General features: G+C 44.6%; 1 protein-coding gene across 5 annotated transcripts in view; it reads right to left on the reverse strand.

The window, feature by feature from the left end:
* Positions 1 to 14,215, reverse strand: part of Ap1b1 (adaptor related protein complex 1 subunit beta 1) — a 56,397-nt gene extending 42,182 nt beyond the window's left edge. For 4 of the 5 annotated variants that reach the window (XM_027387355.2, XM_027387353.2, XM_027387354.2 and 1 more), the window contains exon 1: positions 14,064 to 14,215. The gene's annotated coding sequence lies outside the window, so the exon portion shown is untranslated. Of the gene's footprint in view, positions 1 to 11,272; positions 11,336 to 14,063 lie in introns of all 5 variants that reach the window. The other variant, XM_035452101.1, reaches the window with a different exon arrangement.
* Positions 14,216 to 16,135: the final 1,920 nt, after the last annotated feature.

The following is a 16,135-nucleotide window of genomic DNA, read 5'->3' on the forward strand; positions in this document are numbered from 1 at the left end:
CAAATACTACTTCCACCAATATGCTCATTCTTTAGCCTCAGCTTTAACTCTCCCACCCCACAGCTTCCTTCCTCTATAGCTAGAGGGACACAGGCCTCTCAAGCATCTCCAACCTCTCCATAGTCTTCTTCATACCTCTAATCTGGGATCTGTTATGTTTAACGCTGTCAACCCAGCAACTGGCACTGTGCCTGGCACAGTCTAAAAGTTCACCAAATGATGGCTGGCTCAGTTGATGAAGACAAGTTCACAAGGAGGCTACAAAACCAAGGACTTACAAATCAAACTCCATGACAAGCACCACACAGACCAGGAACAGAAGGCTTTGCAGTTAACTTTGAACAAATACAGCAAGGCTGAGCCAACGCCAAGATAGCGGCTGGAAGTCTGGCTTTACTATACAAACTGCTGTGTGGTCTTGGAAGTAAAATAAATCTCCTGACTCTGGCCTTATATTTCCAATTGTCAAAGGAACCTCAGACCCTCCCCTCCTCCAACATACACAACAGGTGAAAGTGGAACTGAGATGACAAAAGGAAGGCTGGGGCTACGTAGGGGTGGCTACATCCTGGCTCTTCCAACTATGTCCTATATTTCTCCCCTTATCAGGGCCCCCAGCAGCGCATAGTTCAAGTGTGAAAACCAGCCAAGTCAAGTGGTGGTGGCACACACCTTTAATCCCAGCAGTTGGGAGGCAGAGGCAGGAGGATCTCTGGTCTACAGAGCAAGTTCTTGGGCAACTAGGGCTATACAGAGAAACCCTGTCTCAGAACCCCACCCCCAAAACAAAACAAACAAAAAAAACCCACATCAAAGAAAACAGAGAAAAGACTCCTCCCACATTTCAAATGTTCTGATTTGCCACTCACTGTAAATGCACAATATGTTTCTAAAAGGACAAAAGAGGAAAAAAAAATCATCATGCAGCCAGCTAGCACCAGTAAATCTTATTTAGTTTCTCCATTTATTTAGGCCTTTTTACATTTACTTATTTGTCTGTCTGGGGCTGAGGGATGTACATGCCACAGCTTGAATGTGGTAATGAGAGGACGATTTGTAGGAGTGGGTTCTCCCCTTCCAACAGGCAGACTCCAGGAATTAATTCAGTTCATCAGGGTTGGTGGCCAATGCCTTTACCCACTGAACCATCCCACAGGGTCTGTTTGGACTTTTGAGACAGAATGTCCTGATTTTTTTTTTTTTTTTTTTTTTTTTTTTTGTCAACTTGACACAAACCTAGACATAGCTAGGAAGAGGTGATCTTGAGAAAATGGCTTCCCCTAGATTGCCTATAGGCAAGTCTGTAGAGGGCATCTTCTTGATTAATGATTGGTGTGGGTTGGGCAGTGGTGGTGCACACTTTTAATCCCAGCACTTGGGAGGCAGAGACAGGTAGATCTCTGTGACTTCGAGGCCAGCCTGGTCTACAGAGTGAGTGCCAGGATCAGGATAGGCTCCAAAGCTACACAGAGAAACCCTGTCTTGAGAAACAAACAAACAAACAAACAAACAAACAAACAAACAAACAAAAAAACCCACCACCCCAGGCAGGTGGTCCTGGGTGTATAGAAAACAGGCTGAGCAAGCCAGTAAACAGCATTCCAGTAAACTGTAGCTTCTGCTTCAGTCCTGCTCTTACTTCCTTCACAATGGACTATGGTGTGAACTGAAAACTGAAATAAAACCTTTTCTCTCCAAGTTGATATTGGTCATAGTATTTTATCACAGCAACGGAAAAGTAACTAAGAAAGGATTTCATTATGTAGGTCAGGCTAGCCTCATACAAATGATCCTCTTGCCTCAGCTGAGTATTAGGATTACAGGTATGTACCACCATGCTCAGTTTATTAAGTCTTCAGTAGGAAGAAAAACTGTAACACTCTGGGGAGCAAAGTGTTTTCATCCTCCACAAGGCCAAACATTGCAGGGGTAGGACTTCTTTCCTTTTTGAGCAGTATCTTGTCAGAGCTATCCAGTCTCTACACTGAGAAACTCTGAGGGTGGCCATGCTACCACTTGTATTGCACACTGAGGGCACTTGTGAATTAAATAGGGATCTGGTCAGCAAAACCAACAGGAAAGAGATGAGAACCATTTAAGGAGGTCTGACTCAGGGTTGTCCTGTGAAGGTCTATGCTGGGGCATCCATGTTAAACCCTTCCATGATGACAGCTGCTCAGAAATTGCTATGTGGACATATGGACCTCAGGACAGTCAGGACTAAGTTAGACTGGCACAGCACTGCATACCTGTAATTCCAGCCCTTGGGAGACCAAGGAACAAGGACCATGAGTTCTAGGTCAGCTTGGGTTTCATAGTGACACCCAGTCTCAGAGGTAAAAAGAAAAGAAGCAGAAAGGCTAAGAAAGAGAATGAAAAGGGCTTTCTTCAGTCACAAAGAAAGTTCAATTTTGGTAAAGTGCTTGCCAAGCAAGCATGAGGATGCCAGTACTCCAGAACTCATAAAAAAATGGTGGTCCACACTTGTGACAGATCTCTGGTGCAAGCTTACTAGCCAGCCAAACTAGACTAATTAGTGAGTTCTAGGCCAGTGACAGACTGACTCAAAAATCCAGATGGACAGCACCTGAGGAACAACACATCAAGTCGATCTCTGGCCTCCACAAAGACATGCATGTATTCACACGCTTGTGCACCAGCACACACATGGAAACACACACAATGGAGGGACTAGAGTGTAGTTGCCACTTCTCCTTCACCGTAAGCAGAAAAGCCATATTTTGGTCATTACATGTGCTATGCTCTTTCAGCTCTGTCTCATGGATGGAGACTGGTTTATCTCACATATATACCCTCTATGCTATGCCCTGCCTGACTGTGACCCTCCCTATGAGGCCGAGTCGGATTCCAGGCACTTCTCCCCATCTGCCAATCTTTTATCTTACTTTTTTCTGGTGATGTTGGTGATAGAAACTAGTGTCATACTTACAAAGCAAACACTCTACTAAGAAGCTACAGACACACTCTACCCAACAGTCTTTTAAAAAGGAAAAGGTATTTCACAGGTAAGTACAAACGTTCACTTTAATGTTAGGGAAATAGGTAAGACCAACTCAAAGACGAAAAGGTGAGTCATCAGTAGAGAAACCAGACTTTAGACTTTCTCTCTGAGACAATGAGGTCACCAGACTCATAGACAGGATCATTCAAGTGAGCTCAGCAACTATGAGAAAATATTCCATTTTCTTCAGGCTTGGCATGAAATGCAGAACAAAGATGATGATTATAGAAGTATGACAAACAGACATATACTGTGGGCCAGACACCACATAGAATTTTAAATTGAGTCCTCAGAGAGCTGGCAAGATGGCTCAGCAGGTAAAGGTGATTGCCACCAAGCTTGACAAACTGAGTTGACTCCCAGGACCTACATGATGGAGAGAGAGAATCCTGCAAGTCGTCTTCTTATTTCCACACACTTGTCAGGGCACACACAATAAATAAATGTAACAAAAGTATATCACTTAAATTCCATCTTCCTAATATCTGTGAAAATTTTATTCTCACAGTTAAGGAAAACAGAAGCCAAGAGAGCCAAGGCATTTGTTTAGAGTCACACAGCTGGGAAATAATGGTGCCAACATCCCCTAACACTGTCTTAAGAGCAGTCACATGCCCCACTCTATCCAGGGAGGCAGACACTCTTCTCTGAATGAAGCCCTGGTGGAAATGCACACAGGTCAAGCTAAAGGGTACAGGATACGGGTTGCCACATATCCCGTAGAACTCAGATGTTGAACAGCAGGTTACTTTAGGGCCCATCTATCTACCTCAAACAGCAGGAACAGCAGGTTTGGTAACATGCCTAGTAAAAGCCTGTCTGGGTGAGCTTGCCAAGCTGTGGGTCTCTTGAGATTTGGATGAGAACTGATTAATCAAAGGAATCTCTTGAGGATCATAGTAATTAAAAGCTTTAAAATGAAAAGGACCCAAAGGTAGAAAAAAGTACCACACACAAACAAAAGTCCTTCATCAGCAGTGAGCGTCAAGAACCTTATTTCAGAGTCAGTTTCCCACTAATCTGCCAACAATGTTCTAAAAAAGCTGCTGTCAAGAAAGAGCCACATTACTCTGGATTAAAAAAACAAAAACAAAACAAAAACGATGGTTAATGCATATACCTTTAATCCCAACACTCAGGAGGCAGAGGTAGGCAATTCTCTGAGTTTGAGGCCAGGCTGGTCTACAGAGCAAGTTCCAGGACAGCCAGGGCTACACAAAGAAATCCTGTCTTAAAAAACTAACCCCCCTAGTCCCTCCCACCCTTGAAAAATAAAAAATAAAAACAAACCAAGCTAGTGGCACACACCTTTGATCCTAGCACTTGGGAGGCAGAGGCAGGTGGATCTTTGCAAGTTCGAGACCAGCATGGTCTACAGAATGAGTTTCAGGACAGCCAGAGCTACGTAGTAAGACCCTGTCTTGGAAAACAAATCAACACTAATAGTAACAAAAAATAAAACAAAATAAATAAATTAGTATAAGGACTTCTTTGGGACAATACTCATGTTAATTAAAATAAGGAAACAGAAACCAGAGACCACAGAACAAGGCTTATTACAATTTCTGTTCTCCCACCTACCAAAGGGAACACTTTTTGGAGAAGTGTGGCCATCCATTCATCGGTCAGTGTGGAGTGTTATCCACAGCAGGCCCACACAGTTGTACACAGTAGGCCAAAACTGGATTGCAGAGGACAGGAGAATGATCCTGCCCTTCAGAAAACAGTCACCAAAGCTCAGAGGAGATTCCTGAGATGGGTGGAGCACCAGGGAAGTTCTCTGAGGTGAAGGGAAGGTTATGCAGATGTGGAAGGACGGGTGAGATGGAGAATGCTCACTAAATTCAAGTATAACAAGTGAGTCTTGAGAACAGTGGAGCCACCAGTGCCAGCTAGAAGGAGGTTCAGTACTGATTTACAGCTTCTGTTTCATTTCACTCTCATGGTAATCCATTTAAAAACAAGGACTGCGACACCAAGAAAAGAGCCAGCACCATGTATAAGCCCAAAGAAGCCCACGTATTAAGGAGTCTGTGACAAGGGCAATTCTTTTCCTTAATATATAAAAAGCCTCAATTGAGAGCTGGAGAGATGGCTCAGAGGTTAAGAGCACCGGCTGCTCTTCCAGAGGTCCTGAGTTCAATTCCCAGCAACCACATGGTGGCTGACAACCATCTGTTATGAGATCTGGTGCCCTCTTCTGGTGTGCAGATATTCATGGAAGCAGAATGTTGTATACATAATAAATAAAATCTCTTAAAAAAAAAAAAGCCTCAACTGAGCCAAATATGGTGATGGATGTACTTGGGAAGTGGAGCCAAGAGGAATGGAGAGTTTGAAGACTGGGCTGGGCAAGACTGTATCACAATACAAACAAACAAGGACTTGGGAGAAGAGAAGAGCAGATAAGATTAGAGAAGGTAGTACAAGCTTCAGGGACGGCCTTGGAGGCCAGCATGGTGGACTCTGCCAACAGAAGATGTAGAGGCCTTGTCAAATATCAAGTGGCATTTGCCACTGCCCAACCTTGCCTCCTCAGATACTTTAATCCCAGCACTTGGAAGGCAGAGTCAGGCAAATCTCTATGAGTTCAAGGCCAGCCTGGTCTACAGAGCTAGTTCCAGGATATCCAGGGCTACATAGAGAAACCCTGTCTCAAAAAAAAACCCAAAACAAAAACAAAATTAAAATTTTATGTGTATGAGGGTTTTACCTGCCTGTATGTCTGTGTACCAAGTGCATGCCTGGTAAATCAGTTGGATTCCTTTTAACTGCAGTTATGGACGACAGTGGTGAGTCTTCACGTGGGTACTGGGATTTGAACCCAGGTCTTCTGCAAGAACAACTACTCTTAACCACTGGGCCACCTCTCCAGATCAAGCTTCTTTTCTAATCTATAAGTACAATAGGCATGTTCTATAATGTCTAAGGCCTTTAGACATTTGGTCTACTTTCTAGGAAGGCTTTTTAACCAGATACCTTCATTCCAATTTTAGTATATGTGCTGCCGAAGCGAGCACTCCAGATACCTTCATAACTTGGACATTACTCTTTTAGGTCTTGGCTCAGATGTCGTCACCACCACCACCACCACCACCACCTCCTCCTCCTCCTCCTCCTCCTCCTCCTCCTCCTCCTCCTCCTTCTTCTTCTTCTTCTTCTCCTTCTTCTCCTTCTTCTAAGATAGGGTCTCTCTTGTAGTCTTAGCTGTTCTGGAGCTTGCTATGTAGACCACACTGGCCTCAATTCATAGGCCTCAGCTGTTACCTTCTTCTTAAGGCTTCTAATATCACTTTTTTTGTTAGTGTTTGTTCTCGTTCTCTCTCTCTCTCTCTCCCTCCCTCCCTTTTGGTTTTTCAAGACATGGTTTCTCTGTACACCCCTGGATGTCTTGGCTGGCCTCAAACTCATAAAGATCAGCCCCCCTGCCTCCTTAGTGTTGGGATTAAAAGCATGTGCCATCACCACCTAGCTGGTTCTTTTCTTATACCTCATGGAGTGCCAACAGAATCAAATTCAGATTGTCAGGCATGGTGGCAAATGCCTTTTATCAACTGAATTATCTTGCCATCCCTGTGTTCTTTTATTATTTAAAAAAAAAAAAAGTTCAGTCTTGGCTGGCCTAGAACTCGATATGTAGACCAGTCTGGCCTTGAACTCCTAGAGATCTACCTGTCTCTGCCTCTTGAGTACGGGACACATCACCAGACCTGTTTTCCCTTGCTTTTAGACAGGTCTTCCTCGTCCTCCCAAGTGCTGGGATTACAGGTCTGCACTATTATGCCTGACTGATTCCTTTCTCTAAAACAGTACACCTCTCCAATCAATTCCCCAAACTTTCCAACCTTTCATTTTTTCAAAGTATTACAATTATAAAGAGTACTTATAGTGTCTATTTTTCTTCCTCCATAAAGCAGATTTCATGAGAGCTAGAACTTAGGTTTGTTCAATACTATATTCCCACCTCTTATCCATGCATCAGCAAACAGGTGATCAATAGACATGATAACTAACTCTTGGGGAAATTTCAAGTTTTGTAAACCAATCCCAAACTAGTGTTGATTATCTTGAAATGGAAAATGCCAGACCTCCAAGCTCATTTTAAAGCCAATAATTAGAAGGTTAAGCATAAAAGTGATTAGAGAAGAAATGGCGCAGGGTAGATGTCCCGTTGGCAACATCTCAAATGGGAGAAATGGGCTGAGAAGAGAGATCAGTGGTAAAGGCCAAGATTCCATCCACCCTCAGGACCACAAAAAATTAATTAACTATAAATATATAATTGTGGTAGTTTGAGTGAGAATGGCCCCTATAAGCTTAGATGTTTGGTCCTCAGTTGGTAGAACTGTTTGGGAAGGATGTATGGCCTTGTTAAGAGGAGGTGTGACACTGGGAATGGGCTTTGAGGTTTCAAAAACTTACACTATTCCCAGTAGTGTTTATGGGCTCTCTCTCTGCCTCATGCTTGTGGATCAGATGCAAGCTCTCAGCTACTGCTCTAGCCCCATGTCTGACTGTTGCCATGCTCCCCACCATGACAGTCAACAGTCAAGGACTCTAACCCTCTGGAACTCTGAGTCCTCAGATTAAATGCTTTCTTTTATAAGTTTCCTCAGTCATGATGTCTCTTCACGGCAACAGAAAAGTAACTAAGACAATAATAAAATGGAGGAGAGAAATGTTCAGGCCCCTTCCTTCAGTGAGGCAGGCCATAGCAACCTGTCCCCACAGACTCAGAGTGAATAGATTATAGGAGGTGGGGAAATATGACATGGGCTGCCATGAGAGCACTACCAGGCTCGCAAGGACCTCAGACCATCAGGCCCTCAGTGTTTTGCTAAGCACTTCCTTCCCATTGTCTCTGTATTTGCTGATCCTACCAAGATTATCCTCTCCTGCCCTAGCAGCTCCAACTTATCCTTCAAATCTCAGCTTAGATGGCACCACTTCAAAGATACATTCCCTACACCTACCATCTGCAGAAGGCATTATCTCCAGTATTTTTATACATTTGCATACCAAGCACCGACCATACAGTGGAAGCTGTTTATGTGCAATGAAAGAAAGAGAAATCTTTGCAGAAAAGGAAGATTTAAAAAACAAAAAAACATAAAACAGAGCTGTAGACATTAGCCAGTTCCGAAGAAGCACACACACACACATATACTCACAGACACTCAGACAGACAGACAGACAGACAGACAGACAGACAGACAGACACACACACACACACACACACAGAGAGAGAGAGAGAGAGAGAGAGAGAGAGAGAGAGAGAGAGAGAGAGAGAGCCAGGCAGTGGTACACACCTTTAATCCCAGCACTTGGAGAGTCAGAGTCAGATCTCTGTGAACCAGTCTGGTCTACAGAATGAGTTCCAGGACAGTCAAGTCTACACAGAGAAACTCTGTCTTGAAAAAACAAAACAAATAAACAAACAAATAGGAAAGGAGGACAGCAAGCATGGGGCAGGGGGAAAGGAGGTTGAAATTTAAATTTAACTAGTGGCCACAGAAGGCTTCCTTGAGGTGAAGGATGTATGGGAAACATCAGCCAGACCAAATGAACATCTGGGGTTAGGTATGGGGCAAAGCAATAGAGCAGAAGCTTACTTAGCAAGCATGAGGTCCCAGATACATGCCTACCACCACCAGGGCAGAAGTGCGAGTGTACCTGGTGTGTCTGACGTGAGTGTGTCTGAATGAGCAATGAGGATGCTCTAAGTGTCAGAAGAATGGCTTACAGTCACTATAAGGGTGCTGGCTTTACACTGGTGTAGTGGAGTCCTGAGACAAGATTTCATTTTAACAGGCTCTGGCGGCTATGTCTTCTGTTTTCCTCATATCTTATTAATTTTTCAATCATTGCATTTGTTTTCTATTTCTGCTTTGTCTCGCCCCCAGAAGAAAGCAACACCATGGCAGAAACTAAGCCTGGCTTGTGTACCTACTGGCACATTCCATTGCTGGACACTATGAACACTTAATGAATGAGTGAATGCTAGACTTAGGAAGTCTCTGTTATCAGAACCTCAACATCAAACACTTCAACTGTTCAAGGTCAAAGAATGAAGATGATAGAAGCAGACCCAATAGCTGGCTACACAAAAAAAGTCTCTCCACCTCAAAGAGCTTAAGACCAAAAAGCAATTAGGTGTGGTTAAAAAATATAAGCTGCCCAAGTCTACTCATGTATATAACATATAACCAAAGCACTGGTTTTAGAACTTTTGAGGAAAGGGTCAGTGAGATGGCCCAGTAGTAGAAGTTTCTGCTACCAAGCCTGATAACCTGATTTGAGCCTTGAGTGGAACCCCTGGTGGCAGAAGAGAACCCACTCCCAAAAGTTATCTTCTGACTTTCAAAAGCAAAGGCCATTGCAAGGGTGTCCCTGATCCCACAGAAAATAAATAAATGTAATTAAAGGTTCTTGATGGATCTGGAGAGATGGCTCAGTGGATTAAATGCATTCGCTGCTCTTGCAGAGGACTCAGGTTCCATTTCCAACACCAACATGGCAGCTCTGTAACTCTAGTCCTAGGGACCTGTTGGTCTCTTCTGGTATCCAAGGGCACCAAGCTCACACATGTTGCATATACATATATGCAGGCAGTCATACACATAAAATAACTTTTGTAAAAGAGCTTTTTAATATATATATATATATATATATATATATATATATATATATATATCAGTGGTGGTGCAGCTTCCTGGTGTACATGAGGCCCTGAGTTTTAACTCTTCAGTACCACAAATAAAACAAAACACAGATGGTGACACAGCCCAGTGGAAAGAGGTGTTTGTTGCCAGGCCTGAGTGTGATCCCCAGAACTCCCATGGTAGAAGAAGAGAGCCAATTCCTGAGAACAGGTGCGCGCGCGCGCGCACACACACACACACACACACAGAGTACAAAATAAAAGATATTTAAGTATAACTTCCAATTCTATCATCTCCTGTCTTAGGAAACACTGAGAGGAAAGATTGGAACCTGGGGGGGTCAGTAACTAAGGCGTCCTAGTTGATGGACTCTGGAACTTCTAGAGTCAACCAGTTATACTTTGGCCTTAACTAGAAAGGGCCTCCCATCTTCAGACACCATCCTGTTAGACTGAAGACACAGGGAGCTTCAGAACCTAGAACCACAGCTAAGCCTCTTGGCCCCACTACTAACAGGATGTATCCTGGAATTAGAGGTTTGTAAAGCTAAAACAGGTCAACACATGCAGAATCCAACCCACTGGTTTGGCAAATATCAGCCAACACTACTGAAGGTTTACCATCTCCCTGCTCCCCAGAACCCTGGAGGCTCTCAGGCACTCTGATGACTGAGAACAGCAATGGAGAGTTCAGAGTAGTTAAGTCCCTCTACCAGTCACATTTTCCCCCATCCCTGTGGGATAACATGAGGATGCACATAACATCACCTAGAAACCTAACAACGCAATGGAATATTCATTCGTTTGTTCTTTCCCCAAACCCTTATTACACATTGGCTGTGTGTGCCATACACCTCACTAGATGCTGGAGACACACACAGTTCAGACAAGTTCTTGCAAAGACTAAGAGATCTTTACTAAGAAGGAAGCCAAGTAAACAGGCAATTACACTCATTGTGATTACTGCCACAGGACACTAGAAGAGCATCAGCTCAGGCCTCTTGCAAGGTGGAGGTAATGAGCAATTGACAAGCCTCAAGCAGTAGTTCAGCAAAGGAGTTTGGGCAAGAGCAGCAGGAGTCGGGTACAGGCAGAGAGAAGAGCACAAAGCAAAGGCAAAGCACAGGGTGCAGCCTGCAGAACTGGCAGCAGCTGAATATGACTGGGAGAAAGTAGAAGAGTAGAATGGAAAAATGAAGCCGGTGAGCCTGGTGAAGTCAGAGTCTAAAGGGCCTGGATGCTGTGCTAAGAAGTCACAGTCTAAAGGGCCTGGATGCTGTGCTCCAGCCTGGGGGAAAAGGGGACCCATTGATAGATTGAAGTAGGATTTTTATTTTTGGTTTTGTTTTTCCAAGTCAGGGTTTCTCTGTGTAGCCCGGGCTGGCTTTGAACTTAGTTTGTAGACAAAGCGGGCTTCAAATTCACAGATCTGCTTGACTCTGCCTCCCTAGGGCTGGGATTGAAGGCATGTGCCTGACCAAGTAGTATTTTTTTTAAGGTTCCAAGAGTATTTTTTCCTTGAGATATAAAGTATAAAGATGGGGCTGGGGAGAAATCTCTTCTGGCTTGTGACAATCTCAGCAACATACCTTAGGAAAAAAGACCTGTTGAGAAACAGAAGTGCCTTCAAGGAACAAGTGCCCCTCCACCATCTGAAAAACAACAGAGTAAAAACCTAGCCCAAATCATGCCTGCTTCCTGTTAGCACTTCGGGCTTTGATACCAGACTTGAGGGTTTTTTGGGAAGTGAGCAGTGAAGACAGAAGCCTTGGGTATGACTAGCAAAAGATAAAAGTCCAAACCCAGTCCCAGTTGTACCCACAACTAAAATGTCTGCAAATACTTTTAGGAAGTGAAGTGAGAAGGATGGGAGTGGTCCTCAGCAGTTAATGGTCTAACTGGTGAAGGAAGCAATACAGTCGCAGTGCAGACAGCATTCCTCAGACAGAGGCCCCGGCAGGTATCATGGCTTAGGGTCAATAGTAACATGCTCTGCAAGATATCATCATCTGACACCTGCAGACACTGCTGAGTCAATAGTGGTTTCTTTCCTTCTTTTTTGGTTTTTCGAGACAGGGTTTCTCTGTGTAACAGCCCTGGCTGTCCTGGAACTCACTTTGTAGACTAGGCTGACCTGGAACTAATAGAGATCTACCCACCTCTGCCTCTGGAGTGCTGGGATTAAAGGTATGCGCCACCACTGCCCGATAGTGTTTTCTTATTATTTTGAGACAAAGTATTTTTATGTAGCCATGACTGGAACTTACTATGTAGATCATGTTAGCTCTCTTTCTGCCTCAGACTAATAAGTGCTAGCTGGGATTATAGGCATGGACCACCATGTCTCCCTTGGTGCTGGGAATGGAATCCAGGGTGTTGCAAATGCTGGGGAAGTGATCTTCCACTTAGCTATATCTACATATTTTATTAGGATAGAAACCCAAATGAAGTGAATTATCCAGGCCATAATACTAGGAAGCTGCTGACCTGGGGTTGGAGCCAGGAACTGACTGTCAGGGAGTCAGAGTGATCTTTCCACTGTGAAGCTTCCAGTCTACCCACATTCATCAGATGACCTCTACACAGATAGTTCCTAAGAGGCAGAGGACTGGTGGGCTCATCAAGACAGAGCGCCAGAGCTCTGAGCTCTGTTTATGTTCTTACAACCTGTAACAAGTTGCTCTATCTCCAATTATCCCCTGGAAGGTTAGGGATAAGGTGACACTATTAAGTTTCTGTGAGTTCAATAGAACTAGAAAAACGGATCTCAGAGCTTATAATAAATAAATAGAAGAGGGGCTAGAGAGATAGCTCAGCAGTTAAGAGCACTGGCGGTTCCTCCAGAGGACATGGGTTCAATTCCCAGCACCCATATGACAGCTCACAACTCCCAATTCAGGGCACCCTCACACTGACATACATAAAATAAAAGTAAACTTAAAAAAATAAATAGAAGAGCTGGGTGTGGTGGCTCAGGTCTGTAATCTGCCCAGAACTTGGAGACTGAGGCAGGAATGATTGTTATGAATTCAAGACACAAGGAGATCCTGGCCAGCCTGGGGCTAGAGACAGGCTTAAAAAAAATAAAAAGGAGAAAACTAATATAACATTTTTACATAGTACTTTTTTCAAAAGCACAAGAAAACATTCACAGGTTCATTACAGTTCACTGCACTCGACAGGAAGTAGAAAAGTAGTAAGTCTTTTTGTGTTGCTGTTAAGGGAACCAAGGCATAAGTGGAACAAGAAAATGTCTACAAAGGAAAGGAACCTCACCCTCCAGCCACCAAATCACTGTCCCATCTCCCAGACAGATCACTCATCCCAGGCACCATGACGAGGCCAAAGCCCCTTCCTTTGAGTATGTTCCTCTAGAACCTATGGCCAAAAGATCTCCTAAGTAATTCTGTTGTTCCACTCTCTTTACTCCAAAAGGAACGAGGCTCAACCAGGACGAAAGGAGTGTTTGGATATTAGTTTCATGAATAGCCCATTTGGTGTCTCAGTTCCCAACAGTCAGGAAAACCTTCGGACTCTTGCTCTGAAAGGCAAAACACTGACAGAACAGCCTCCCATGAAAGTGAATCAAATGGGCCTTACGAAGAGCAGACCAACAGGAGGCTAGAAGGCTGCATCCTGACACCAGTCCAAACAATATAACGACGACTAAATACATCTAATCACTCCTAGGCCCCAAACCGGCTCCAGGTTCCTTTGTCCCCACACTTTGATGGTCCCTGGAAACCTGCATAGAAGCCTGGTTTTGCCTCCACTACTCGAATGACCTTTCATGTGTGATTTAACCTCCTGTGCCTCCCTGTCCTCGTGGCTAAGATGGGTAAAGTAATAGTAGCTATCTTACAGGGGTTGCCGTGAGCTCTGGACACAAAATGCTTAGCACTGAGCCTCGAAGTCAAATAGGGCTGGATAACCAGTGACAGACATTCTTGTTGTGTTAGCACTAGTACAAGTGTCCCCATTCTGTCAACTTGTCCCTGAGGACCCAAAGGACGAGGGGCGGGCGGCATAAGGCCATTTCTAGATTTTTGCCCCATTTTGGTTGCGGTGGCCAAAAGAGAAGGCCCTGAACGAGGAGGCCTCAGGTTAGCCACGGAGTGGGAACGGGGAAGCACAGCGGAGGAGGGGCCTAAGTCCAGGAGTCTCTCCAGCCGGACTCTCCAAAAGGGACTGCGGACCTCAGATGACGGGATGACGCCGGGCCACCAAGCCGGAGTGAATGAATGAGCACGTAGCCCTTTCACCACACGCAGCTCGAGACCCTCCAGCTTAGCGTCCTTCCGTGACCTCTGACCCCGCGGACCCCTCTCCTCGGACCCCTTCAGTTCTTCTCCTATCTCTCCGGACTGCCTTTTTCCTCACCCGCAAGTCCAAACGGCTCCGGGCGCCACGGCTCGGCTCGCTTCAGCAGCAAAATGTCCGCAGCCGCCGCCTCCCTCTCCGCCGGTGCGTCGCTGCAGCCGGCCGCTCCAAGCCCCGCGGCTGTCACCTGCCGAGCGGAAGTGAGCTGCCCGTGCACGGAACTTCCGGTGGACGCACACCCCGGGGGCGGGGTCAAAGGTGCAACCCCCGGGAGGGAGGGGTTAGGGGCCGGGTAGGGCGGGGCCTGGAGCGTGAGGGGCGGGGACTTGTGAGAAGGGCGGGGCCTGGGTAGGTCTGGCGGCTGTGGCAATCCATGCAGTCCTTGCCCAGACACCCTGGCCAGGCTCCCTGTTAAGAACCATGGAGTCAGAAAGGGTCTTAGACTTTAGAGCCCATCTCTTTCTGAGTTACAGATGAGGAGACTGAGGTCAAGATCATTGGCCTGGTAAATGGGAGAGTCAAAACTGGAGCTGTGAATCTGATTAGCCGCCAGACTAAGTCTGTCTGCTAAGCTTTATCTAGACTTTTTCTGCAGTCTTTGGATAATCCATTGTTCTAAGAGGAAAACATAAGCTACTCCCAAGACTTTTCGCCCAAGGGGAACTTCAGAGTGAGCTAAGCTGTATAAATTGTCCCTTTATCCAGGACCTCAAGTGATACAGCCATTTCATTCCTGACTTTGGTCTTATTAATTTTCTCTTTCTTCTAGATAATTTGTATTTATCCCCTTTAAAACATTATAAAACCTCTATTCCAACATTTTTTTTATTGAATCAACAATATTTGCATTGCAGAGAACAGGAAATATACTAGTAAGAAAAAGGAAGGCCAAAAAACCATGTAGGCTTTTTTAATATTTGGTTATTAAACCTAGATGTGATGTGTCTTCTGACTTTTTTACTTTATTGTCTGTGTGTTTGTTATTGTTGTTTTTGAGACAGGAACTTACTATGTAACCCGAGCTGGCCCCAGCATTGAGTCTACAGTAATGTACCACCATGCCTCGTTTATGTAGCACTATGGATCTAGCTCAGGGTTTGGGGCATCCTAAGCGAAGCTTTAACAACTGAGTTATTGACCTTGGCTAACCTGGAACTCGCTGTGAAAACCAAGCAAAGATCTGCCTGCTTCTGTCTCCCAGTGCTAGGGTTAAATGTGTGCACCAGCACACCCAGCCAATTTAACATTCTTTAAAACTTTGCAAAAACCTTAATATTACAGCAAATTGTATAAAAAATAAATAAAAGATAAAATAGAATCCCATATGCTGGACTGGAGATACGGTTCATCAGTTAAGAACACTGGCTGTGGGCTGGAGAGATCGACCAGTAGTTAAGAGCACTGGCTGCTTGCTCTTCCAGAGGTCCTGAGTTCAATTCCCAGCAACCACATTGTGGCTCACAAACCATCCATAATGCGATCTGGTGCCCTCTTCTGGCCTATAGACATACTGCAGCACAGAGCATTGTACATAATAAATAAATCTTAAACAAAAACAAAAACAAAAACAAAAACACTGGCTGCTCTTCCAGACAACCTGAGTTTAATTCCCAGCACCCATATAGCAGCTCACAGCCATCTTGTAACTACAGTCCTAGGGGATTTAAAACCCACTCTGACCTGCACAGCCACGTACACAGGTGCACATTCATATGAACATAAAATAAAAATAAATAAACCTTGAGGGACAGTGATGGTGCAGGTCTTGGGAAACAGAGGTAGGTGGATTTCTGTGAGTTCAAAACCAGCCTGACCTACATAGAAAGTTCCAGACCAGCCAAAAGTTACATAGTGAGACACTGTCTCAAAAACAAACAAAACAACAAAAAGAATACCATGTATCCTTCACCAGCTTCCCTCAATGGTGACATTTTTTATATATGTAGGATAATACTAACACCAGGAAGTTGTCATTAGTAAAATATCTTTAATAGAGTGCCTTGGTTTGAAAAACAGGATTTGTACGAGATTACAGCTGACCTTGCCTAGCCCAGAGAAGAATGCTTGAGGAGACAGCCTGTCTCCCAAGATTATCTGTCTTACTTGTTGCAGTCAATTCCAGGAAAGAGAGA

The sequence above is a fragment of the Cricetulus griseus genome (genome assembly GCF_003668045.3).
Source record: "Cricetulus griseus strain 17A/GY chromosome 1 unlocalized genomic scaffold, alternate assembly CriGri-PICRH-1.0 chr1_1, whole genome shotgun sequence".
NCBI classification, from domain to species: domain Eukaryota; kingdom Metazoa; phylum Chordata; class Mammalia; order Rodentia; family Cricetidae; genus Cricetulus; species Cricetulus griseus.